Below are 27933 nucleotides of genomic sequence, written 5' to 3'. Positions count from 1 at the left end.
TCCTTGCATAAAGACTGTTCAGAGAAGCCTAGCCTAGAGAAGAGTGCCCTCCTGTTACTATCCAGAGTTCCTGGAGTAACGCATACCACTGCACATCCTCTCATACTGTTTCAAGTTCCTACAAGCAATAAATACTAAAAATACATCCCATAGACTGTTTATTGAGCCAGAGTGAATGGACTATGTGCCTGGCTGCCTTTGCATTAGATTGGGAAAGGACCAGTTAAATTACAGTGGCTTCTTCATGGTTACAGCTACATTTGCATGCAGGCCTCCCAAGATAACACATTTATATGATTCTGAGCTTCCATGATTTAAAGAATTGAAATCCAGTTAATGAAAAAAGCAGGCCAGGGACAGTCAGACTGGGGCGTAGGAATAAGCCAAACATATCTGGGTTCAATTAGATAAGTTCAGATACCAAATCCAAATTCATGAGAGCCAATTTGTAAAATCAAAAATAACCATTTATTTGGCCACGAGACTTGGGATTGTCAAACAATTGCATGGAGAACAAGTAATAATGCAAAAAAGTATAAGAGTTCATTTTTTAAAAATTAAAAAGAAAAAGGAAATGTCATGGGAGTCCCCCCCCCCCCAAAAAAAAAAATACATACCTGACTCTTCACATCTAGTATGGATTTCAAGAGGCATTTAATTCACCCTCTGTAAGGTCTGCCCATTTATACAATCCTTCTGGTGAGATATCCAAAAATACATACTGAAAATCAATAGCGTTCATTTACCATTTAATCCACAAACCTATCCTCTACATCAGTGTTTCTCAACCTTGTATCATTCGGGACACCTTTTAAAATTCTGCCCAATCTCGAGGCACCCCATTCTAAATTGTAAATATCTAAATCAGCAGTCCCCAAACTGCAGCCCTTTGCTTGCCTTTATCCGGCCCTTCAGGCATTAGATTGTACACCCCTTGAGGGTTAGGGACTGATGTGAATGTACAATATATATGTAAAGTGCTGCGTAAATTGACAGCGCTATATATGTACCTGAAATAAATAAATAATAAGTAGCTCCCCAAAAAGTCTGCATAGACCAAAGGTCTCACATAGGTCTGCTAAACAAAAAGCGATCCAAATGAATAAAGGAAACCAGCGCTCAAATCTTCATGCAGACAAAGATAACTGAAACTGTCATTCATAGAGATGCAGCCCTTAAAGATCAGGAAATCTTGATACTGGTGAACAACAGCAAAACAGGGTGCACTCTCTTTGCGTTTCGGGAGAGGGACTCTCTTCATCAGAGCTAAAAAGTAAGCCTGCTGATCCAACTTATATAGAGCACAAAATGGCTAAAGAGGACCAGAACACACCACCTCACATGACAGCCCAATCAGGGCTGGGCCAATCCAAGTGGATCTCATTTAAGTGTCAAAGCGAAAAGATGGTAATGTGCATGGGAACACGGATGGACAAGCAGAACACTTGGGGCAATGGGCATAGCAAAACGACCAGGGGAAAAAAAACCCTCATGGGAAAGTGTGATAAGGTGTTTCACGGAAATGTGGATAAACTCAGGGTGATGGGACTGAACCTGCATGGGGTGGTAGAAAATGTGTAGTACTCACATGGGGCTGTAGGGATGTCAAGGAAGGCCTGTGTATCATCAGGAAGAGGATATGGAGGAAAGTGTCATGGCGTCCATCATACTACAGACGATGGGAAAGTGTGCATAACCGATGGAAATGGTAGAATGTGCTATCGCGCATGTGCACTGGCCACTGCGCGCCGGCTGTGCATGCGCCCTTCGATGTGTGGGAACGCGCATGCGCCAGGCAGCCAGTCAGTGGAAGGAAGTATGTCAAAGTAAAGGAAAGAAAGAAAGAAAGAAAGAAAGAAAAGAAAGAAAGAGAAAGAAAGAAAGAAAGGAGGAGAGAAAGAAAGAAAGGAAGGACAGAAAGAAAGGTGGGAAGAAAGAGAGAAAGAAAGAAAGAAAGAAAGAAAGAAAGAAAGAAAGAAAGAAAGAAAGAAAGAAAGGTGGAAAGAACGAGAGAAAGAAAGAAAGAAAGAAAGAAAGAAAGAAAGAAAGAAAGAAAGAAAGAAAGAAAGAAAGAAAGAAAAAAGAAAGAAAGAAAGAAAGAAAGAAAGAAAGAAAGAAAGAAAGAAAGAAAGAAAGAAAGAAAGAAAGGAAGAAAGAAAGAGAAAGAAAGAAAGAAAGAAAGAAAGGTGGGAAGGAAGAAAGAAAGGCAGAGAGAAAAAAAGAGAGAGAAAGATGGAAGGGAAGGAAGGCGGCAAGAAAAAAAGACAGAAAGGAAGGAAGTCCGCAGAGTCCCCTTACATTAGAGAAGGGAGGGGGGGCGACTTCACCACAGTGGATGGATGAATTGTCAGGCTGCACCTTTCCTCTTCTCCTCCTCTGAGCTTCAAACTTCCCACCCACACATCTCCTGTGAGGCACAAGGGTCCAAGGTCAAAACATTTCATAGGAATTACATGTATAAATGTTCCACTCACCAGAAAGTGTTGACCCCCATAATAGATGGTCAAATATCACTTAGATGATCAAATGGTATGTGGATTCCCATCTGTAAGCTCTCCTATGGTGTGTCTCCAGGCTTCCCTTCTTTCAATAGTGGCTGTACAGCTTTCCTCCTCCTGGCCAGTCAGCTGCCACTCTGCATTCACCTAGCTGTCAGTTCTATAATCCGCTATCCGCCTTGCATCTTTCACAGATGAAGAATCTGAAGAGCAAATTGTTGGTTGGATCGTACAGGGAGCCAGTCAATGGAATATAGGCATGAAGATGTAGTTACACATTGCCTGTCAAAGGAGATCATATCCTATTTTCATTGAGTTCTTCTGAGAGCTACTATTGAGAGAAGGGGAGCCTGGAGACTAGGAGAGCTTACAGATGGGAATCCACATGCCATTTGATCATCTAAGAGATATTTGACCATCCATTATGGGGCTCAGTACCTTCTGGTGAGTGGGAAATGTATACATTACTCATGAGTGGTGGAGAAGATCTTTCTAGACCAAAGTGGCACCCCTGTATAGGGCTCTCATTCATACATACATTTGGACTATAAGACTTTTATTATTTAATGTGGTGTAGGGATAGAACTTTACACATATTTATGTAATATCTTTCATGTCAAATGTTATTTATGTTTATAGTGAAACCATGCTGAGCAAGCGCCTGTTTAGTTATGGTTTTAGCAAAAGGGTTAAAGCTAAAGGAAATGTCAAGCAATACCACAGAGTGTGGGGGGTACCTACAGAATCCAGTATGATCAGATTTGTGCTGGCTACAAGAATGGGAAAAAGGACTCCTGCCAGGTGGGTGACACTTGAAGCATTCTAGCATGGCCCACCTTAAGATCTTACCTTAACGTAGAACGATAGGCAAAATGTTTTGTTTCATTTTGGATAGAACAAAGGAGGGTTATAACCCCTGTTGGTTTATTTTTGCCATAAGTGCTCCATTGGGGAGATTTACATTCAATTCCTGTCCCATAGCCTAAACAGGAAGTGAGAGGAAATCCCTGCAAATTAAGGGAATCCCTTGGTGACCCCAGGTCCCCAGAAGTAGTGTCCCCATTGGAACATTTCCCCTCTATCACTTTTCTAGAACAACCCAAAATATGGGATTTTCTTTAATTTCACTTTCAATGATAATGATAAACAGGACAAGTAGAAAGGGTGAATCTCCTTAATGTGGGCTGTCAGGAAAGTCATGCTAATAGACAAGTTTGCTCTTTTTGGACGAACTTCTGTGCACAGGCTAATGCATGTTCTCTCTTGTGGTCTCAGAAATTGAGAGCATGCTAATGAGCATATGAACGCGGACATTGGTGCTCATGCCCGTGAGAATATTTGTGCACGCAATCTCATAGATGCACTTGTGACAGATGCTGCTTTATATTCAGCCTCCTGTGCATCCTGTGTTCCTGTGATTTTGTATCCTGATTTCCATTGCTGACCTGATTACCCCTTGAACTCTGCCTGCGCTGACATCAGCTTGTCCTCTGACCTTTGCTTCTGTCTGTTCCATTGGCTTCTGTTCTGCTGATTGGCTTCTGCATCCAGCTTGTACCTAGATAACGCTTCTGCCTGTACTTGATCTGTCCTGCTTGTGTATGACCTGGCATGTCTGACTCCGCTACTTGCCTGCTGCCACTGGTACCTGACTACCACTCAGATGATCATGCCGGTCTACTGTCTGCTACCAGCCATCTGCCCACTGTCACCACTATCAGTCTTCTTCAGTCTGCTGCCCAGCTGCCTGTCAGTCTGCCTGCCTTACTGAAGACCCCTGATGACTTCACCTGCCCAGCCAGAGCTCTGCTGCTAGCAAGATTTACAGGCACTTATGCCACTTCTGTTTACACTGCCAGGGGCCCTGAATCAGAGGAGTTAGAGAGGCCTTCCTCATCATATCAGGTTCTGCTACCAGGTATATGATAGGGACACTATTATTTCTAGATTATACTAGTTTTTTTGTGTGAATTAGTAGGGGTACTATGTATCCCATACTCATTCACGTAGGGGGCAGCATCTGGGTCCACTTATTATTAAAGGGGCTTACAAATTTTGATAAACCCCCAAACCACTGACCCCCACAACCACCAGCAAGAGTTATGGGAATGAAGACCCTGTCTTCAACAACATTGGCACAATGTGATTTGCCAAAATGTGTCCCCTTTTTCAAGGCACCCTTCATGGATTTGTGGCCTGATATGGTTCAGGAGGGGGAGATTCATGTTTTTTCCCTACCTTTCCCTTTAATGACATGGAATTTGTACAACTTTTTCATCTTTAAATGTCAGTGCTGCTGCATGAGAGAAGCGCCCCTTCACAGACAGGATTACGACACCTTCAAGTATGCTATTTAAAGAAATTGGACATTTTTAATTTTCCACCTTAATCATTTAAAAAATCCTGGCTCAACTAATTTTGTTAAAAAAATGTGTTTTGCATTGGTACATGTACCCAGGGCAGTGCCCACCGCCATGCTATTTTTTCGACACCCCCTTGTCTATTAGCTCAGAAAATGGGACTTTTTAATTTAACAACTTCAGCCCCCATTGATTTCAGTGAGGTTTGGGTTCAGCCTCCAAACTTATTTAAGTTTGCTGAACCGTTCTTGATCCGAACTCAGGGCAGTTCAACTCATCACTAAGGATAAAACACATTCTGGAGACCTGGGCTAGTGGGCTCCCATTGTTTACCATTACATTTCCAAGGCTTTTACAAAAATAAGGACATGCAATTGGATAGTTAACAGTTGTCCCACAATACCTTCAGTCCCGACACACCAGGCATTTCGAGGGTCTCTGGGGCGACCTTGGTTCACCCATAACGACAACTAAGACAAAATATGCATTTTCATAAATGATCCCCCTTCACAACATTATCATCATTAGCATTATGTTCAGCTGGTCCAGTGTCCATTCTGCAGCACTCTAGTATTTGCAGGCTCAGGGCCCATTTCCTTCTGACTGCATATTTCCAAGAACAATGGAAAATCTCTCCCCAGTATTGCACTGTGAAAAAATATTTGGGACAGAGCTACTTCATAGCAAATATGACCCCGGCTGGTTTCAAAGGTTACCTGTGCTGTGGGGTAATTTTTACATTTACAGTTCATACCCACCATTCCTACCTGGTGCTTGGTCAACTGTTCAGGATCCATGAGCCGGGCATGGATAAGGGTAACCAGGCTTCCAGAGTCTGGGAGAGCATGCACACTTTTCCCACGCATCTTCACTATAAAGTTTGACATGTCCAGACCATAGTCTCAGGGGTCAGGGGAAACTTGGTGGCAATGTGACCCCACTCAACACATCACCAACACTGGGGATACCCACAGGTCCTGCCCAAGCTTCCCAAAGGGGGGCAGTCAACAGGCTACAACACTGTGACCACTTTTAACAGCTTCTCAACACTTTTCCTTTGTTGCTTTACTAGCTGTGTTTCTGATTTTGAACTTTTTGTTAAGGGGGTGGGGGTGGGGGGGATAGTGGGGTTGGGGTGGACTTTTAGTTGTCAGGCATCTCAAAACTGTAGATTTTGCAAAAAGGTCCGCCATGGCCACATAGCATTCCACCAACTGTGCTAGTTGAACTGCAGACTTTGGATAAGCTTGGCTTACCAATCTCTGTAGATCTGGAAGTACGGCCGTCATAAATCGGTCCATGACCCTCTCCACAATTTGAGAGGGAAACCGTATACCCAAACAATTGTAACAATCAATCAAAAAAACAAACAATTGTAAACATTTGATGCAAACTTGAAGCCTTTTTGTATTCTACAATTCCAGAGGAAATAAGCAAGCAGACTACATGTAGAAAAAAAAATTAAAGCGATTATCTAAGTTGATCCCCTAGGCGCCGGCGCCTCCCGGCCCTTTGGGGGTTTGTCATGCCGGGAGATAGGGCAGGGTTTGGGGTTATGTGACCACTGTGACTAGTTGCCACTGCAGTCACATGATCAGAAAGGTCCCGATCGCAAGTAGCAATGGGGGACTTTCTGTGAAGCACCGGCAAATGTGTCAGGAATATGCAGGGCACGCGCTTTTGGCACGTTTGTCTACTTTTGGTATGCACACATGCAGCCACCCAGAGACCCCGTATTTGAGTACCATTGGTGCAAACAGGTTAAAGACTGAAAAATGGAACAGTTTTGAAGGATACCTTTTAAGCCTTGATCATATAGGACAACATTTTTGAAGTACAGTGAGAAATCAGATTGTACCTTGAAATCTAAAATTTGTCCCTTCATGGTACTCAGTCAGCTTCTAATTCAATTAAGTTTTGACACAAAAAACTGGAAGCTGATTTCTGTGTAGAATTGCACTGGATTTTGCACTCTCCAGTTTTAGTAAATAACCCCCTTAGTATCCATTAAAAATATAGTCTTTTTTGTGTTGGGCTTAGGGCTTTTGAAGTGACTGTTGGTTTATGACAGTGTGCGCCACTCTAGATGTTCTCTTCTCTCTTTATACTGTATACACTAAGCCAGGACAAGCACCCCCTCCCCCCGACTCTCGAGCGCGAGTAGCCAAATATGGATGCATAGGAGCTTGTAGCGTCACCCACAGATTTTTGGTCACGGGTTCACAACACATGGGGCATTACAGAAGCCCCTTCTTCAGGGTTTGGATGTAACTAACTCAGCCCAAGCCCACTCTCAGTATGGCATAAGTACAAAGGGCTCACTCTTAGACTTGTAGCAGTAGTATAGGCTCAGTTTCAACTGTTAAGCGGTCAGATAGACCTATTCGTAATCTTGTAGTCTTGGCTTTGAGGGTTTAGCTACATTTTAACAAAAAATAAAAAAAGGAAAAATATATTTTTTAATGTTTATTTTTAGATCCTGACCAAAATGAATAAAGAAAATATGAAATGCTGTACATTTCTCAACATTGCCAGATCACCCTTGTGTTGGTTGCTCATTTTTCAATTCCTGTACTGTGCAGATACAGTAGATGTCAATCAAGTTTGTGCAATTACAGATTTATGAAAATAGAAAAATTGAATAAAATATTTAGAATTATTCTGAAGAAACAGCTGATAAATAGAAATGGGTGTCGCTGATAGTTGTTGCTGTCTTCCAGGGTGACTCAGGAGGACCTCTGGTGTGTAAGGTCCGGGGAGTCTGGTATCAGGTTGGAGTCGTAAGCTGGGGATATGGCTGCGCAGAACCCTATTACCCTGGGGTGTACACCCTGGTGGCAGCTTACCAAAACTGGATCAGCACCTACATGAACTCAACATTCATTGATGTCCAAGATATCCCCCCACCAACACTGGAACTGGAATGTGGAGGAAACGTCAATTTGCATGGAGGAAGCGTCCATCCCTCAGACTTTCACTGGACCATCTTGGTTATAGCTGCTCTTCTGTCCTTTTATCTATAACCAGTTACTGTCCCCCAATAAAATCAGTGGACTGCTATAAAGGACTGAATGGACCACAGAGTGCACATCCAAACTGCTTACTAAAGCAGCTTGATATTAGTTGTGGATTTTCTTTTTCACTTGTTTTTAATGTGTATAAATAAAATGGATTGTTTTATTTATGGAAGCTGGCTGATGGATGGATATTACTTTTACTATTGATACATTGTAGCAATTTTCTAATTAAAATAGTGACAGGCAAAAGGTTACATAATGTTTGCGTTTGACGTCAATAGTGGATAGGTAACCTGGAGTTTTTCGCTCTAGAGATGTACTTGTCGCCTTTTCCCTTAGAGACAGAGTCTCTAAACTTCTAAGAAAAGACCTTAGGGGGGCAGACTGATCAGTGGAAATAGAAAATGACTCGGGGGTCAGTGGAAATAAACAATGCTTCAGGTTTGATGATGAGTGGGAGTAAAATTATTTACATAGAGCTTGTGGTCAGTAGGAGGAACATTGCACCATGATTGGTATTAGTGGGAGGAATAGTGTCCCATATTTGGTGTCAGTTAGAGGAATACTGCCCTCTAGTTTGAATCAATAGGAAGAATGGTGTCCCATCTTTGGTGTCTGTAGGAGAAATAGTCTTCCATCGTTTATATCAGTGGGAGGCGCTAGGCCCCACTCTCCATGTCATTGGAAGGAATAGTGCCCTTTTGTTGATGTCAGTGGAAGAAATGGTGCCTTGCATCAGTGGGAGGAGTAGTGCCCTAAGGGCCAAATAAAGACAAACAAAGGGCCCATCTGGCCTGTGGACTGCAGTTTGGAGACCACTGCTTTAGGTTGATGAGCTTTTTAACCATTTTCTGTCCAGGTCATTTTTCACACACACTTGTTAATATCTGTGCTTTATGCTAGATAATTACTTAGAGCCTCTTCCATTAATGGCTAAGTTCACCTATAAGAAAAAATAAATAAATGCACATTTTTTGCAATTAAAAAAATATGCATGTAATATTTTTTTTCTTGGGAGCCAGTAAAGCATGGCACTCATGATAAGCAGATGGCGGGTTCAATGCCCGGCTCCTATAGGTTGTCAATAGAGCTGTCTGCCTGTACCACCGATATGGGCAGGAAGTTACTGAAGTCCAGGGAGATCAATGAACTATGAAAGTGCTCACCAGAGCCCTCGTAGTTCATTGAGAACTACAAACTGTCATCCACAATGGCTGATGTGGTTGTAGTTCATTCATTCATAGAACACATGAATGACGCAGCTGTGTGGGCAGAGCCACTGTTTCTGAATTGTGACAGCGGGTGCGGAGAGAGGATCCCTTGCCTGCTGTCACATGGGGGATCGGGTTGGGGCGGTGGCAGATGATTTAGTAACATTGTACATGTTACACCCCAAATATGGATGTTACATGTTACTAAAGGTGAATATGTATGTATGAAGAATGCGCTGCCATCAATGTCTGCCTCCGAACCATCAAAACATTGCGTCATCGTGTGCATCAGATTCATTACATCACAATATACGCACACTGGACATGCACCCCAGAGCACCATGAAAAGCACCGGCATACCAGGCAGGAATTGCACAGACACAGGAAGAAGAGCAACATGGGGGACAGGAAGGGAAACTAGTTGTGGACTTCTCTTCCACACCAATAGGTGGCTCCCTAACAAAAACACAAAAAAAAACACCTAGGAAAATAATTAAAAATTGGGACGTATAACAAAGGATTTGTGAAGGGGACATTTGGGGGTTTATTTACTAAAGCTGGAGAGTCCAAAATCAGACTCCCTTCTGCATAGAAACCAATCAGCTTCCAGGTTTCATTGCCAAAGCTTCATTGAACAAGCTGAGGTTAGAAGCTGATTGGTTTCTATGCAGAAGGGAATCTGATTTTGGACTCTCCAGCTTTAGTAAATAAACCCCTTGATGTCAACATTCATTATATAATGTAAACTTTTGTTCCAAGATATTTCATAATAATCTCCTCTATACATATCTGTGAAAAAAAAGACCAGTTTTATTCCCTATAATACCTCTATATAACACCAAATAACTCAAAAATATGCAAAAATGTACAATATATATATATACTGTATATACACAGCTGTGCTCAAAAGTTTGCATCCCTTGGTAGGAATCATGATGTTTTGCTATTGGTATTTAAAATATGACTGATCATGCCAAAAAATGTTTTTTATTTACTTATAGTGCTCATATGAAGCGTTTATTATCACATATCAACAGAAATACCCCAAATGACCCGGATCAAAAGTTTCCCTCCCCTGGAATGTTGGGCCTTGGTACAGACACACAAGGTGACACACACAGGTTACAATGGCGATTAAAGTTTAATTTCCCACATCAGTGACTTTGCAATTAGTGTCAGTGTATAAATAGTCAATGAGTTTGTTAGTTTTCACTTGGATGCACTAAGAAGGTTTAGATACTGAGCCATGGGGAACAGGAAAGAACTGTCAAAAGATCTGCGTAACAAGGTAATGGAATTCCATAAAGATATAAAAGGATAGGAAAACGATATCCAAAGCCTTGAATATGCCAGTCAGTACTGTTTAATAATTTATTAAGAAGTGGAAAATAATTTCTTGATGCCAAGCCATGGTCAGGTAGACCAACAAGATTGCAGCCACAACTGCTAGAAGAATTGTGCAGGATACAAAGAAAAACCCTACAGGTAACTTCAAGAGAAATACAGGCTGCTCTGGAAAAAGATGGTGTGATTGTCTTTTAAGGGGGACAATATGATCATACTTGAACAAAAATTAGCTGCATGGTTGAGCCACCACAAAAAAGCCTGGTGAGGGGTGTCAAGGTATTTTCGGGCATATTAAAACCGCAATTTTTTTTTACATTGGTGTGGTAAAGTTTTCTTTCTCGCAACTTGACCATGCAGCTCATTTATGCTCCATCTTCATAAAGTTTCATTAGCTGTTGTACATTGTTACAGAAAAAGACTTTCATTAGGACCAGGAGGACAAAGTCACGATTGAGGGGATCTTCAAGACTTTTTCAATGACCCAAATTTTTACATTTTCCATCTTACCATTGTGACTAAACCCAACATTTTGATGTTGCAGAAGCTGATGATTAGGTGGATTTCTGAATCAACATTGGTTTTCCTTCAATTGTTTGGCAGATTAGATCTGCTGAAGCTCTGATTGGTTCAGCTGACAGCGTCACTGGCTACATTCACAAGAAGAATTGCATTAGAGTCGTGCTGATTTCATCATTCAGGTCAGCCAATGGGATTTTAATTATGTTAACAACAAATTAATTTTGTTTATGATTGTTAATAACTGTCCTGTATCCCGGGTGTGTTTTTTTTTTTTTCATCACGTGTGTTTTAAAATCTTTAATTCCAAAGGAAATAGAATTGTGTGTTTTGTTCATAGAACCGTTACCTACTAGTGGGGTGGGGGGGGTTATTGAGAGAGCCGCACAAGTCATGCAGACATTTTCTGAGTACAGATGGATAACATGATAACAATGGTAATAGGTTCTGGAAATGTTCTCAGGGGGACTACAGGAATATGTAAAGAATTCCAGCCTGCCTTTCCAGGAACAACCCTCAGCAGAGGATTTATTGTAAGTTGGAGAACAGGTTCACGTATCAGGTGTGCAAACAACCTTTTTGTTTTGAAAATACAATGACAGCTGAGAACATTGCTATGTGCTTGAAAAGAGATTCATTTTACACCTGCAGAAAATATTTCATATTGTCCCCCATATCTTATACTGTATGTTATCCTGCAAATACTACATACTCATATATCCTCCGCACTCCCCTCCTGCATTTATTGCCCAAGTCATATCCTCCGCGCTCCTCCTGTATACATACCACCCAATGTCATATCCTCCGCACTCCTCCTGTATACATACCACCCAATGTCATATCCTCCGCGCTCCTCCTGTATACATACCACCCAATGTCATATCCTCCGCACTCCTCCTGTATACATACCACCCAATGTCATATCCTCCGCACTCCTCCTGTATACATACTACCCAATGTCATATCCTCCGCGCTCCTCCTGTATACATACCACCCAATGTCATATCCTCCGCGCTCCTCCTATATACATACTACCCAATGTCATATCCTCCGCACTCCTCCTGTATACATACCACCCAATGTCATATCCTCCGCACTCCTCCTGTATACATACCACCCAATGTCATATCCTCCGCACTCCTCCTGTATACATACCACCCAATGTCATATCCTCCGCACTCCTCTTGTATACATACTACCCAATGTCATATCCTCCGCACTCCTCCTGTATACATACCACCCAATGTCATATCCTCCGCACTCCTCCTGTATACATACTACCCAATGTCATCCTCCGCACTCCTCCTGTATACATACTACCCAATGTCATATCCTCCGCACTCCTCCTGTATACATACCACCCAATGTCATATCCTCCGCGCTCCTCCTATATACATACTACCCAATGTCATATCCTCCGCACTCCTCCTGTATACATACCACCCAATGTCATATCCTCCGCACTCCTCTTGTATACATACCACCCAATGTCATATCCTCCACGCTCCTCCTGTATACATACCACCCAATATCATATCCTCCGCACTCCTCCTGTATACATACCACCCAATGTCATATCCTCCGCACTCCTCCTGTATACATACCACCCAATGTCATATCCTCCGCACTCCTCCTGTATACATACTACCCAATGTCATATCCTCCGCACTCCTCCTGTATACATACTACCCAATGTCATATCCTCCGCACTCCTCCTGTATACATACCACCCAATGTCATATCCTCCGCACTCCTCCTGTATACATACCACCCAATGTCATATCCTCCGCACTCCTCCTGTATACATACTACCCAATGTCATATCCTCCGCACTCCTCCTGTATACATACCACCCAATGTCATATCCTCCGCACTCCTCCTGTATACATACCACCCAATGTCATATCCTCCGCACTCCTCCTGTATACATATGACCCAATGTCATCCTCCGCACTCCTCCTGTATACATACTACCCAATGTCATATCCTCCGCACTCCTCTCCTGCATTTATTTACTGCCCAAGTCATATCCTCCGCACTCCTCCTGTATACATACTACCCAATGTCATCCTCCGCACTCCTCCTGTATACATACCACCCAATGTCATATCCTCCGCACTCCTCCTGTATACATACTACCCAATGTTATATCCTCCGCACTCCTCTTGTATACATACCACCCAATGTCATCCTCCGCACTCCTCCTGTATACATACCACCCAATGTCATATCCTCCGCACTCCTCCTGTATACATACCACCCAATGTCATATCCTCCGCACTCCTCTTGTATACATACTACCCAATGTCATATCCTCCGCACTCCTCCTGTATACATACTACCCAATGTCATATCCTCCGCACTCCTCCTGTATACATACTACCCAATGTCATATCCTCCGCACTCCTCCTGTATACATACCACCCAATGTCATATCCTCCGCACTCCTCCTGTATACATACTACCCAATGTCATATCCTCCGCACTCCTCCTGTATACATACCACCCAATGTCATATCCTCCGCACTCCTCCTGTATACATACTACCCAATGTCATATCCTCCGCACTCCTCCTGTATACATACTACCCAATGTCATCCTCCGCACTCCTCTTGTATACATACTACCCAATGTCATATCCTCCGCACTCCTCCTGTATACATACTACCCAATGTCATATCCTCCGCACTCCTCCTGTATACATACTACCCAATGTCATATCCTCCGCACTCCTCCTGTATACATACCACCCAATGTCATATCCTCCGCACTCCTCCTGTATACATACTACCCAATGTCATCCTCCGCACTCCTCTTGTATACATACTACCCAATGTCATATCCTCCGCACTCCTCTTGTATACATACTACCCAATGTCATATCCTCCGCACTCCTCTTGTATACATACTACCCAATGTCATATCCTCCGCACTCCTCTTGTATACATATGACCCAATGTCATCCTCCGCACTCCTCCTGTATACATACTACCCAATGTCATATCCTCCGCACTCCTCCTGTATACATACTACCCAATGTCATATCCTCCGCACTCCTCTTGTATACATACTACCCAATGTCATCCTCCGCACTCCTCCTGTATACATACCACCCAATGTCATATCCTCCGCACTCCTCTTGTATACATACTACCCAATGTCATATCCTCCGCACTCCTCCTGTATACATACCACCCAATGTCATATCCTCCGCACTCCTCCTGTATACATATGACCCAATGTCATCCTCCGCACTCCTCTTGTATACATACTACCCAATGTCATATCCTCCGCACTCCTCTTGTATACATACTACCCAATGTCATATCCTCCGCACTCCTCTCCTGCATTTATTTATTGCCCAAGTCATATCCTCCGCGCTCCTCCTGTATACATACCACCCAATGTTATATCCTCCGCACTCCTCTTGTATACATACTACCCAATGTCATATCCTCCGCACTCCTCTTGTATACATACTACCCAATGTCATATCCTCCGCACTCCTCCTGTATACATACCACCCAATGTCATATCCTCCGCACTCCTCCTGTATACATATGACCCAATGTCATCCTCCGCACTCCTCTTGTATACATACTACCCAATGTCATATCCTCCGCACTCCTCTTGTATACATACTACCCAATGTCATATCCTCCGCACTCCTCTCCTGCATTTATTTATTGCCCAAGTCATATCCTCCGCGCTCCTCCTGTATACATACCACCCAATGTTATATCCTCCGCACTCCTCCTGTATACATACTACCCAATGTCATCCTCCGCACTCCTCCTGTATACATACCACCCAATGTCATATCCTCCGCACTCCTCCTGTATACATACTACCCAATGTCATATCCTCCGCACTCCTCCTGTATACATACCACCCAATGTCATATCCTCCGCACTCCTCCTGTATACATACTACCCAATGTCATATCCTCCGCACTCCTCTTGTATACATACCACCCAATGTCATCCTCCGCACTCCTCCTGTATACATACCACCCAATGTCATATCCTCCGCACTCCTCCTGTATACATACCACCCAATGTCATATCCTCCGCACTCCTCTTGTATACATACTACCCAATGTCATCCTCCGCACTCCTCTTGTATACATACTACCCAATGTCATATCCTCCGCACTCCTCCTGTATACATACTACCCAATGTCATATCCTCCGCACTCCTCCTGTATACATACTACCCAATGTCATATCCTCCGCACTCCTCCTGTATACATACCACCCAATGTCATATCCTCCGCACTCCTCCTGTATACATACTACCCAATGTCATATCCTCCGCACTCCTCCTGTATACATACCACCCAATGTCATATCCTCCGCACTCCTCCTGTATACATACTACCCAATGTCATATCCTCCGCACTCCTCCTGTATACATACTACCCAATGTCATCCTCCGCACTCCTCTTGTATACATACTACCCAATGTCATATCCTCCGCACTCCTCCTGTATACATACCACCCAATGTCATATCCTCCGCACTCCTCCTGTATACATACTACCCAATGTCATCCTCCGCACTCCTCTTGTATACATACTACCCAATGTCATATCCTCCGCACTCCTCTTGTATACATACTACCCAATGTCATATCCTCCGCACTCCTCTTGTATACATACTACCCAATGTCATATCCTCCGCACTCCTCTTGTATACATATGACCCAATGTCATCCTCCGCACTCCTCCTGTATACATACTACCCAATGTCATATCCTCCGCACTCCTCTTGTATACATACTACCCAATGTCATCCTCCGCACTCCTCCTGTATACATACCACCCAATGTCATATCCTCCGCACTCCTCTTGTATACATACTACCCAATGTCATATCCTCCGCACTCCTCCTGTATACATACCACCCAATGTCATATCCTCCGCACTCCTCCTGTATACATATGACCCAATGTCATCCTCCGCACTCCTCTTGTATACATACTACCCAATGTCATATCCTCCGCACTCCTCTTGTATACATACTACCCAATGTCATATCCTCCGCACTCCTCTCCTGCATTTATTTATTGCCCAAGTCATATCCTCCGCGCTCCTCCTGTATACATACCACCCAATGTTATATCCTCCGCACTCCTCTTGTATACATACTACCCAATGTCATATCCTCCGCACTCCTCTTGTATACATACTACCCAATGTCATATCCTCCGCACTCCTCCTGTATACATACCACCCAATGTCATATCCTCCGCACTCCTCCTGTATACATATGACCCAATGTCATCCTCCGCACTCCTCTTGTATACATACTACCCAATGTCATATCCTCCGCACTCCTCTTGTATACATACTACCCAATGTCATATCCTCCGCACTCCTCTCCTGCATTTATTTATTGCCCAAGTCATATCCTCCGCGCTCCTCCTGTATACATACCACCCAATGTTATATCCTCCGCACTCCTCCTGTATACATACTACCCAATGTCATCCTCCGCACTCCTCCTGTATACATACCACCCAATGTCATATCCTCCGCACTCCTCCTGTATACATACTACCCAATGTCATATCCTCCGCACTCCTCCTGTATACATACCACCCAATGTCATATCCTCCGCGCTCCTCCTGTATACATACCACCCAATGTCATATCCTCCGCGCTCCTCCTGTATACATACCACCCAATGTCATATCCTCCGCACTCCTCCTATATACATACTACCCAATGTCATATCCTCCGCACTCCTCCTGTATACATACCACCCAATGTCATATCCTCCGCGCTCCTCCTGTATACATACCACCCAATGTCATATCCTCCGCACTCCTCCTGTATACATACCACCCAATGTCATATCCTCCGCACTCCTCCTGTATACATACTACCCAATGTCATATCCTCCGCACTCCTCTTGTATACATACTACCCAATGTCATATCCTCCGCACTCCTCCTGTATACATACTACCCAATGTCATATCCTCCGCACTCCTCTTGTATACATACTACCCAATGTCATATCCTCCGCACTCCTCCTGTATACATACCACCCAATGTCATATCCTCCGCACTCCTCCTGTATACATATGACCCAATGTCATCCTCCGCACTCCTCTTGTATACATACTACCCAATGTCATATCCTCCGCACTCCTCTCCTGCATTTATTTATTGCCCAAGTCATATCCTCCGCGCTCCTCCTGTATACATACCACCCAATGTTATATCCTCCGCACTCCTCCTGTATACATACTACCCAATGTCATCCTCCGCACTCCTCCTGTATACATACTACCCAATGTCATCCTCCGCACTCCTCCTGTATACATACCACCCAATGTTATATCCTCCGCACTCCTCTTGTATACATACCACCCAATGTTATATCCTCCGCACTCCTCTTGTATACATACCACCCAATGTCATCCTCCGCACTCCTCCTGTATACATACCACCCAATGTCATATCCTCCGCACTCCTCTTGTATACATACTACCCAATGTCATATCCTCCGCACTCCTCCTGTATACATACTACCCAATGTTATATCCTCCGCACTCCTCTTGTATACATACTACCCAATGTCATCCTCTGCACTCCTCTTGTATACATACCACCCAATGTCATATCCTCCGCACTCCTCTTGTATACATACCACCCAATGTCATATCCTCCGCACTCCTCTTGTATACATACTACCCAATGTCATATCCTCCGCACTCCTCTTGTATACATACCACCCAATGTCATATCCTCCGCACTCCTCCTGTATACATACTACCCAATGTCATATCCTCCGCACTCCTCTCCTGCATTTATTTATTGCCCAAGTCATATCCTCCGCGCTCCTCCTGTATACATACCACCCAATGTTATATCCTCCGCACTCCTCCTGTATACATACTACCCAATGTCATCCTCCGCACTCCTCCTGTATACATACCACCCAATGTCATATCCTCCGCACTCCTCCTGTATACATACCACCCAATGTCATATCCTCCGCACTCCTCCTGTATACATACCACCCAATGTCATATCCTCCGCACTCCTCCTGTATACATACCACCCAATGTCATATCCTCTGCACTCCTCTTGTATACATACTACCCATTGTCATCCTCCGCACTCCTCCTGTATACATACCACCCAATGTCATATCCTCCGCACTCCTCCTGTATACATACCACCCAATGTCATATCCTCTGCACTCCTCTTGTATACATACCACCCAATGTCATATCCTCCGCACTCCTCCTGTATACATACCACCCAATGTCATATCCTCCGCACTCCTCTTGTATACATACTACCCATTGTCATCCTCCGCACTCCTCCTGTATACATACTACCCAATGTCATCCTCTGCACTCCTCCTGTATACATACCACCCAATGTCATATCCTCCGCACTCCTCTTGTATACATACTACCCAATGTCATATCCTCCGCACTCCTCCTGTATACATGCAACCCAATGTCATATCCTCCGCACTCCTCCTGTATACATACTACGCAATGTCATATCCTCCGCACTCCTCCTGTATACATACTACCCAATGTCATATCCTCCGCACTCCTCTTGTATACATACTACCCAATGTCATCCTCCGCACTCCTCCTGTATACATACTACCCAATGTCATATCCTCCGCACTCCTCTTGTATACATACCACCCAATGTCATATCCTCCGCACTCCTCCTGTATACATACTACCCAATGTCATCCTCCGCACTCCTCCTGTATACATACTACCCAATGTCATATCCTCCGCACTCCTCCTGTATACATACCACCCAATGTCATATCCTCCGCACTCCTCTTGTATACATACTACCCAATGTCATATCCTCCGCACTCCTCTTGTATACATACTACCCAATGTCATCCTCTGCACTCCTCTTGTATACATACTACCCAATGTCATATCCTCCGCACTCCTCCTGTATACATACTACCCAATGTCATATCCTCCGCACTCCTCTTGTATACATACTACCCAATGTCATCCTCCGCACTCCTCCTGTATACATACTACCCAATGTCATATCCTCCGCACTCCTCTTGTATACATACCACCCAATGTCATATCCTCCGCACTCCTTTTGTATACATACTACCCAATGTCATATCCTCCGCACTCCTCCTGTATACATACGACCCAATGTCATATCCTCCGCACTCCTCTTGTATACATACTACCCAATGTCATCCTCCGCACTCCTCCTGTATACATACTACCCAATGTCATATCCTCCGCACTCCTCCTGTATACATACTACCCAATGTCATATCCTCCGCACTCCTCCTGTATACATACTACCCAATGTCATATCCTCCGCACTCCTCCTGTATACATACCACCCAATGTCATATCCTCCGCGCTCCTCCTGTATACATACCACCCAATGTCATATCCTCCGCACTCCTCCTGTATACATATGGCCCAATGTCATATCCTCCGCACTCCTCCTGTATACATACCACCCAATGTCATATCCTCCGCACTCCTCCTGTATACATACCACCCAATGTCATATCCTCCGCACTCCTCTTGTATACATACTACCCAATGTCATATCCTCCGCACTCCTCCTGTATACATACTACCCAATGTCATATCCTCCGCACTCCTCCTGTATACATACTACCCAATGTCATATCCTCCGCACTCCTCCTGTATACATACTACCCAATGTTATATCCTCCGCACTCCTCTCCTGCATTTATTTATTGCCCAAGTCATATCCTCCGCACTCCTCCTGTATACATACTACCCAATGTTATATCCTCCGCACTCCTCCTGTATACATACTACCCAATGTCATCCTCTGCACTCCTCCTGTATACATACTACCCAATGTTATATCCTCCGCACTCCTCCTGTATACATACCACCCAATGTCATATCCTCCGCACTCCTCTTGTATACATACTACCCAATGTCATATCCTCCGCACTCCTCCTGTATACATACTACCCAATGTCATATCCTCCGCACTCCTCCTGTATACATACTACCCAATGTCATATCCTCCGCACTCCTCTTGTATACATACTACCCAATGTCATATCCTCCGCACTCCTCCTGTATACATACCACCCAATGTCATATCCTCCGCACTCCTCCTGTATACATACCACCCAATGTCATCCTCTGCACTCCTCTTGCATACATACTACCCAATGTCATATCCTCCGCACTCCTCTTGTATACATACCACCCAATGTCATATCCTCCGCACCCCTCCTGTATACATACTACCCAATGTCATATCCTCCGCACTCCTCCTGTATACATACTACCCAATGTCATCCTCCGCACTCCTCCTGTATACATACTACGCAATGTCATATCCTCCACACTCCTCTTGTATACATACTACCCAATGTCATATCCTCCGCACTCCTCCTGTATACATACTACCCAATGTCATATCCTCCGCACTCCTCCTGTATACATACCACCCAATGTCATATCCTCCGCACTCCTCCCCTGCATTTACTGATTGCTGTCTTATCCTCTAGACTCCTCTACTATATATACTATCCACTATCACCTCCTCTTATGCTCACTTCAGGACTTCTCTCAAGCTTCTCCCATCCTATGTTCCCAATTAAAGGTACCAGGGGCACATCATGGGGCCCCCTATTGACCCCGGGCCCTCAGGCAGCGCCCGAGTGCTCGAATGGTAAGTCCGCCCCTGCCCACGCCCCATTAGCAATAAAGGGTCCCCAAATAAAACAACTTTATTTTCTTTAGATACAAGATTTGACAACAGAATGATTTATAAAAACACTCAGAACAGTAATCAGTAATCTTGAAGGATAAGTTCACCTTTCATAACATGGTACTTGTTACACCTGTATTCAGAGTGTAACATGTAAGATGTTATGAATGGACCGGCCCCCACTCCCCCACTCTGACAGCTAGCGGGGGATCTTCTCTCCCCTCTAGCTTTCAAATTTTTAAAAAAATGCAGCCGTGTGGGGCTCCGCCCACCTGACCACATTACCCATTACAACCCTCTGTGAATGAGAAAACCACATGTCCTGACAGCCTTAGCTGTTGGCTTGTAGTTCTCAATGAACTACCACGGTGCTGTGAAGCTCTATAGTAGTTCATTCATTCTTCTTTTCGGTATATTTGCTTGCCCGTAAACACCGTATATCGTACATCCCATACGGACAAGCAGATTCACTGACAGATCTGCAGGAGACCTGCATGGCACCAATGGTCTGCTAATGCTTTACAGGCTCCAAAACAAAAACTATCACATGCATTTTTTTTTTTGCAAAAAGATGTGCATTTACTATCTTTTGTCAAAAGGTGAACTTATCCTTTAAAATTCCATCATCATTAAAACAGTTAAATTCCAATTGGCTAACCTGAGCGGTGAAATAAGCGTAACTTGAAGACAGCTGAATCGCTTCTATGCTTCCCAGAAGCCCTGGAACATTTGTTCTACCTAAATGTAGGAAAAATAAGGGGAAAAATGACATTTGGGACTTTGGAGACACATCATCTTACATAAAATTCTTTAATATTAACATTTATAAAACAATATACATTTCATTATGATATCCATAAATATGTAAAGTATCACAATACAAGTTTTAAGATCCAAAGTTGATCAGACTAGTACATTCATAATATAAGATGTTGATTCCATGTAGCCCGATGCGTTTCATGGACATTATCCTCTTCTTCAGGAGCCAGCGATATATAGTACTATTCACAAAAACATCTAAACAGAAACATAAAAACAAGAAGTATACAATATAATATAAAGAGCTTTAACTTCCTGAACATTTTGGCAAATGCCATCTTTTTTTTTCTTTCTTTCTTTATCAATATAATCAGCTGAACGTACCTAAAGTGAAGGATGAAGTTTGGTTTTCTCTTAGTATTGAGAGTGACCAGGAAATCAGGAAAAGGTCTGTATGATGAAGACACATATACATTATTCTACAATGTAAAAGCCAAAATATTGTCCCTTGGGCTCAAGAGTGGTATAATAGGATGGAACTGTCACGTACCTGGTTGGGAGCCTGACATGGAGAGGAGGCGTCCTCTTACTACTCCCGCTCGGAGCCGCTGATAGTGGGAACAGAGGGCACAGAGCCAGGAGTGGCATGAGTGCCGGGAAGGTCTGGAGCTGGCGGCAGGTAGGTGAAGACCCAGGAGATCTGGATGCAGGCCAGGTGCGGATGCAGGAACGTAGTTGCAGCAGCAGGCAGGTATTGAGGCAATCAGGATGCAGACTGGGACTGGACACAGGAGCGTGGATGTGGAAGCAGGCAGGTATGGCAGTGACCAGGATGCAGGCCAGGTGAAGGACCGTGGGTGCAGCAGCAGGTAAGTATGGCAGTGACCAGGATGCAGGCCAGGTGCAGGACCGTGGGTGCAGCAGCAGGTAAGTATGGCAGTGACCAGGATGCAGGCCAGGTGAAGGACCGTGGGTGCAGCAGCAGGTAAGTATGGCAGTGACCAGGATGCAAGCCAGGTGCAGGACCGTGGGTGCAGCAGCAGGTAAGTATGGCAGCCGTCAGGATGCAAGCCAGGAGCAGATACAGGTAAGTAGGTGCAGCACAGTCAGACAAGCCGGGTTAGGATCAAATGAGCGAATCAAGTACAAGGGAGCAGGCAAGCTGATGGTCAGGGATAGCCGCGGTCGTTGTAGGAGGAGTTCTTTGTTAGTCAGGTCAGATAAGGATACAGGCAACAGAATCAGGTAATAGAGTGCAGGGATGTTATAGACCATCTATCCCCTCTATCGGATCCTAGGTAAGTGGTCCTTCTCCTCCTTGAGGAGGAGCTACACCATGCCGTGATGTCATGCCGCCGGAGCAACGTGGAGCTCCGGTGGCCATCTTTGTTTACCAGCTGCCCGCAGACCCACTTCAAGAACGGATCGCTACTCACCACCCAGGCCACCTGTAGTGACAGCACCCACTAGGACCACATAAGGGGACCTCTAGAGGAGAAGGACCACTTACCTAGGATCCGATAGAGGGGAGACCGCCCACCACCTGGCAGCAGGATAATTATACTCAATGCGTATTTAATATGCGCTTCCGGTGAGTGCGCATTTCATTACCACCTCTACACGGATATAAAAGTCACCTCAACTATTTATGTTTATCCACGGGACTACCCAATATATATTTTTCTGATTTACCAGGGACTTTTACATATAAATTGTTGCTTACTAGCGCTGCACTTTTCATATATATATATATTGTCTATTCCCTAGGTCATTGGTACCTATCTTGTGCATAGCAGCTTGTTGTTTTTTACTAAGGCTCTTTTTACCATTTCATGTACACCATCTTCATTATTGGCATCCAGTGATGTAAACCCTCACCAATCAAGACCCATTGCACCCCCTCATTAACTGACAGATCCCAGCACTAGGCCAGGGATCCTTGATGATGTCATGACCATATTTGGTCAAAGTCATCTACCAGGATCCCTAGCTGCCTGTTTACATGTCATCAGCTGAGAATACAGACATTTTGAAAAACATTTTTAGAATCGGTAAACCATTTGTCAACAACCATCTATGATATTCAGGGCCAACTCACCTCACTCAAACAGGAGCTTGAGCAATGTGTCAGATAGCACAGAAATAGCTTGCAGGTGGAATGCCAGACCAAGGCAAGACTGCAAAGTCATTGTCACCGCAAGGCCGGAGGCACAGCCACTCCCACTGATGTGTGGAAATCTAAAATGGAACGTACAATGACGTTGAAGGCCTTATTGTCTTAAATAAAACCATCAATCTTTTGTCCAAGTATTATTATAAAGAATGAGGAAGCCGAAAAAAGTTTAAATTCACAAACACAAAATTGTACTCTTCATAGTTCAGTTGGAGAGAGATCTGCTGAATATCTTTCTCCTTGCCAGGATGAGAACATTGACGGTACTCATTCTAATAGTCACAGGTAAGTAGCTCAACTAAATGTCTGCACTGACCTAATGTCTCAAACAAAAAGTTAAACAAAGAAAATTGGGGCCACAGAGAGCCGCCCCTAGGAACTCTCTTTCTAAACTTTTTTGCTGACTTGAAGATTTCTGAAGATGAGATGCCGTGCCGTGATTTCAGACAAATTAATTTTGCTGCAAAACTACTGATTCTGTTCTTTATGAGATTTTGCCAAAGTTGTCCTTTGTCTAATTGGTAGAAGATAATACATTGTACTCCTTTCTTTTATTGATTTAGAAGATTTGACGATTTCTGAGATCATTGTGAACAAAATGTTTTTGCTAAATTGAATTACTGTAGAATTACCAATTTCGCTTGTAATACTTTACCAAAATGGAAACTCCCAATTTCGTCTCTTGAGCTGCTTGATTGCTAGAAATTAAGATAATCTACTCTTTCTTTTTATTTAATTTAGACTCTTTTTTTGGAGGGGGGTGTTTTTAAAGTAGTTTAGATTTAGTTTTTCATTGTTGTTTTGTATTTGTTTTTTCCTCTTTTTTTTGTTTTGTTGTAGGAGTTATTTGTATCTGGACCAGGGGTGGACTGACCATTCGAGCACTCGGGCACTGGCCGAGGGCCCGGGGTCAGTAGGGGGCCCCATGAGATGCCCCTGATACCTTTTATTGGCTTTTTTATAGGTTTTTTTGGGTGTGGGCGAGGACACAGGGGCCACATGATCCCCTATTGCCTGGGGGCCCCATGAGTTGTCAGTCTGCCCCTGATCTGGACCCTCCACTTTTAAAATCTTTTTTTGGCACAAGCACAGGTGCTGGATAAATACATTTCACATTTTAAATTGACTCCAATGTGTTGTGCTAGAGTGAAAATTTCAGGGAAACAAATCATTCTCACTGGTCCCTAAATGTGACACAATCAAAGGCTGCGGGGGGGGGGGGGGGTAATATAAAATAGGAGGAATGCATTATAAACTTGACTCTGCATAAGGCTTTATCATTTTTTTAGGATTTGTTGGAAATGTCTTTCTGAGTAAAGATTGGAGAGAGTGGTGCCAATGGCAAAGACCCGATCCAACTGCATGAAGGATCAGCTATCCTGCCTCTCAGTACGATCAGTGAGCTGGAAATTCCCTTCTCTGTCCTTGGGTTCAGTCTAATCCAGCCTAAAGCCTACTGGATCAGCACTCCATTCTCACACATGTCCTGCATCTCTCTCTCAGTCTTCTCCTCTCCCTCCAGGGTTCCCGGGCTTTTCCCTTTTATATGCTCCCACCCCTTTACTCACTCACTTGGGATCTGAAGGTCTATGTCAGCTAAACTGAATGAAGAAATCCTGCTTGCAGCATACAAGTCCCAGCATTCTCAGCATTGCCATCTTGTGGCCATTTAACAATCTGAAATCAGTAACAATACAGTGTGTTACAGCTGTTTGCTATGTGTTGGCATCACCTGTGTCTGCAGTCTGTTTCAGAGTCTCCCAGTGTATTTCTAGTCTGTTTCAGAGTCTCCCAGTGTATTTCTAGTCTGTTTCAGAGTCTCCCAGTGTACTTCTAGTCTGTTTCAGAGTCTCCCAGTGTATTTCTAGTCTGTTTCCTGCTAAGTATCTCCCAGTGTACTTCTAGTCTGTTTCTTGCTCAGTATCTCCCAGTGTACTTCTAGTCTGTTTCTTGCTCAGTATCTCCCAGTGTACTTCTAGTCTGTTTCAGAGTCTCCCAGTGTATTTCTAGTCTGTTTCCTGCTCAGTATCTCCCAGTGTACTTCTAGTCTGTTTCTTGCTCAGTATCTCCCAGTGTATTTCTAGTCTGTTTCTTGCTCAGTATCTCTTACTGTGATTCAAGTCCTTGATTTCTGCACATCAGTGCTGCAAGGGATTCTTATTTGTTTATCAGTCCTTAGTTCCCTGTAGCTGCTCGGGTGAGTCAGAGAGCTGCAACCTGGGATCATCTGAAGCACAACTAATTTTCATCTTCAGGAACTTTGGAGAAGACCAGATAGTTCCTTCAATGCTGCTTCTCGGACCCTTCAAAGGGTCATCAAATTTGTTGTATGTGTGAACATGCTGTTTTTAAGCCAGTACCAATAGGTGCCCTTCCTGTCCTAGACTCCTCATGTACCTCAACTGTATCCTGTGTACCTGCATTACCTGGGACCCTAGTGCTCCTTAGTGCTCCTTATACATATTGTCACGTCTCTGTTGCTGCAAGCTCAGCATCCCACTGCTGCTATGATACTCCTGTACTTCTGTACTTCTGCCTGCCTGTAAGACCAGCACCTCAGTAGTACATTGTGCTCCTGTCATTCTTGTAATCCATGCTTTCCACGATCCTCATCTCTGTGCTTCCTGGTATCACATCAGCTATAGCCTGCATAGATGTGTTTTCTGAGGCCAACGCTGCCCAGTGTGCGAGCTGCATGGAGGGCCATTATCCCAACCATACAGGGCAGCTCCCCTTCATGCATCATAGTATAGAATGGGCCTAGAAGTCTTGTAGCAGGTTTAGTGGTTTAGAGGACAGGTATAGAATACTATCTCCTCCAATTTGAATGAACTTCCACAGCAACTTGGTTCTTTTCCAGAGATTAGTGGTTAGTGGATCTCAGAACAGATGACCAAATCCAACAGAGTACTTGGAATATATACAATAATTAGAAGCCTTTAGAGTCCCATTCAAAATAGTCAATTTTTTTCTTTCGTAGCAAACATATGGATACTTCACCCATCCAGAACATATGCCCGATCTATAACATGCACTAACATGCATGCAATAAAGTATAATACTGTATATATCAGGGGCGGACTGACCATTTGGAAACTCTGCCACTGCCCGAGGGCCCAGGGTCAGTAGGGGGCCCCATGAGATGCTCCTGGTACCTTTTTCATAGGTTTTTTTGAGTTTGGGCAAGGACACAGGGGCCCCATGATCCCCTATTGCCCGGGGGCCCCATGAGTTGTCAGTTCGCCCCTAGTATATATAGATCATTCCTACTTAAAACTTCGCTCACAATCAAAATTTTGATATACAGTTTCTTTCCTCATTTACTAAGCTGTAAAGGCAGCTGATTGGTTGATGAAACACAATGAAAGGAACCTGCTTTCAGCTACTGAAAATGACAATTAAGGCCAGCTGTAGTGTTTACAACTTTTGTTTCTTAAGACAGTAAACAAATAATTATTACCCTGTTCCCAACCACCGGCAAACACTGTCCCAAGCTTATGACTAGGACTGTCTTGTGCTGTAAAGCATGGTCGTGGCACAGTCATGGTTTTGGTGTTCTGCAGGCCCTTGAAAGGCAGAGTCATTGCAAGCAACTATGTACAAATTTTGGCTGACCATGGGCACCCCATGGTGCAGACATTGTTCCCCTAACACAGCGCCATTTACCAAGATGATAGTGTTCTGATTCACACAGCTGATGTTGTGAAATCGTGGTTTGACGAGCATGCAGACAGAGTCTTGCTCCTTCCAAAGTCAGCTGACCTAAAAGTGGAGTTCCACTCGACTTATCAAAAAATAAAAGTCAGCAGCTTCAAAAACTGTAGCTGCTGACTTTTAAAAAACAGCCACTTACCTGCCCCTCGGTCCCGTGGTGTGCCCCCCACAGCTCATTTCACCGGCCGTCCTGTATTCCAGGAGGCCGGCATCTTCAGTGTGGGCACCCGGCTGTGACAGCTTGGGTGCCCACTGCGCATGCGTGAGAAGTACTGCGCTTTGTGAATGGTCCTGTAGTCTTCTGGGACCTGTCATGTGTTCCAAAAGACTACAGGGAGGGAAGGAGGACAGCTTCCGTTTCTGATCGCCACGACGATGTGGGAGCGAATACCTGTCAAATTCGGGTACCCGCTCCCCAAAGGTGCCAATCCTTAATGTTGAGCGGGGGAGCAGTCCTTCACATAGAACTTCCCCTTTTGGGTGGAGCTCTGCTTTAATATCCTAGAGCCACAATGGTCAGTTTTGGAGAACAAGGTTTGGGCTTGTTGTCCACCTCTGGCATCTCTATGAGAACTGGAGTGATTTTTGCATGAAGAGTGGTGT

General features: G+C 44.0%; 1 long non-coding RNA gene and 1 pseudogene across 2 annotated transcripts in view; both read left to right on the top strand.

Moving 5' to 3' along the window:
• Positions 1–2194: 2194 nt before the first annotated feature.
• Positions 2195–8047, top strand: LOC149437752 (uncharacterized). Its single transcript, XR_016308016.1, has 2 exons — positions 2195–3299; positions 7579–8047. It is a non-coding gene; the product is annotated as an uncharacterized LOC149437752 (long non-coding RNA).
• Positions 8048–23775: 15728 nt separating this feature from the next.
• The window catches only part of LOC149437751 (serine protease 33-like), a 43502-nt pseudogene continuing 39344 nt past the window's right edge, over positions 23776–27933 (top strand). Inside the window, exon 1 of the transcript XR_016308015.1 lies at positions 23776–23901. The product of XR_016308015.1 is annotated as a serine protease 33-like (transcript). The remainder of the gene's footprint in view (positions 23902–27933) is intronic.

This window comes from Staurois parvus, unplaced genomic scaffold (genome assembly GCF_062004578.1).
Source record: "Staurois parvus isolate SC_StPar_1 unplaced genomic scaffold, SC_StPar_1.0 ptg001260l, whole genome shotgun sequence".
Lineage (NCBI taxonomy): Eukaryota > Metazoa > Chordata > Amphibia > Anura > Ranidae > Staurois > Staurois parvus.
Note: the sequence above shows the minus strand (reverse complement) of the source record. Positions and strands in the feature narration are given on the sequence as shown.